General features: G+C 39.3%; 1 protein-coding gene across 1 annotated transcript in view; it reads left to right on the top strand.

Annotated features, from left to right (window-relative positions):
- Positions 1-1,082, top strand: part of IQGAP3 (IQ motif containing GTPase activating protein 3) — a 52,123-nt gene that overhangs the window by 11,517 nt on the left and 39,524 nt on the right. The gene's annotated exons all lie outside the window — the stretch shown is intronic.

Genomic DNA, 1,082 nt, shown 5'->3' with positions numbered 1-1,082 from the left:
TGGATTTTCATTTATAACTTTAAAGAATAGTTTCTGAAGAATAGAGGAACTGAGAGTAGATATATTAGTGGCTGGGGAGGAAGGGCTACCATTTAAGCCCCAGCTTTTTTTTTTTTTTTTTTTTTTTTTTTTTACCTGATCCATCATCTCCTGAGTTATCTTTACATTTTCATCTCCAGTTTCTTGAGGGGCATCAGTGTCTGGTTCAGTCACATCTTCATTGTCAATTTCAGGTCACTTTCGCCACTTGATGGTTCCTCTGTCTTTATGTTTTCCTCCACCTTCTTACTATTTTTCTTCCTTGATATTTTCTTCTGAGTTAGTTTTATGAGTAGCAGGTGGTATTTCATCCCTCATGCTCTTCACCCACTCCCTTAGGAAGCATATTTCCTCATTGTGTAGAATGCTCAGATCCTGTTACACATTGTCATAAGGACTGAAACGGGGTGCAGTGCGGTGGGGATGGCCCATGCTTGGAAAGTTTCGGGAGGCAGCTATTGTGGCTGAGGCTATGGCCCAGTTCCAGGCTAGATAGAAGGGGTTGACTGCCCTGAAGCAGAAGCTCATCATTGTTTTAATTTGCATTTCCCTGATGACATGTGATGGGCAGCATCTTTTCGAATGCTTATTTGCCATCTGTATATCTTTGGTGAGGTGTCTGTTAAGGTAGCACATTTTTTAATGGGGTTGTTTGTTTTCTTACTGGGTTTATGTATCTTGGACAGGGGTGGGCAAACTTTTTGACTCGAGGGCCACAATGGGTTCTTAAACTGGACCGGAGGGCCGGAACAAAAGCATGGATGGAGTGTTTGTGTGAACTAATATAAATTCAAAGTAAACATCATTACATAAAAGGGTACGGTCTTTTTTTTTTTTTTTTTTTTTTTGTTTTTTAGTTTTATTCATTTCAAACGGCCGGATCCGGTCCGCGGGCCGTAGTTTGGATAACAATGCTTTATCGGAGGCATGTTTTGCAGATATTTTCTCCCAGTCTATGGCTTGTCTTCTCGTTCTCTTGATATTGTCTATTGTAGAGCAGAAAGTTTATTTTGGTTTTTTATTTTTTTAAATATATTTTTATT

This window comes from Myotis davidii, unplaced genomic scaffold, assembly GCF_000327345.1.
Source record: "Myotis davidii unplaced genomic scaffold, ASM32734v1 scaffold208, whole genome shotgun sequence".
NCBI lineage: Eukaryota > Metazoa > Chordata > Mammalia > Chiroptera > Vespertilionidae > Myotis > Myotis davidii.
Note: the sequence above shows the minus strand (reverse complement) of the source record. Positions and strands in the feature narration are given on the sequence as shown.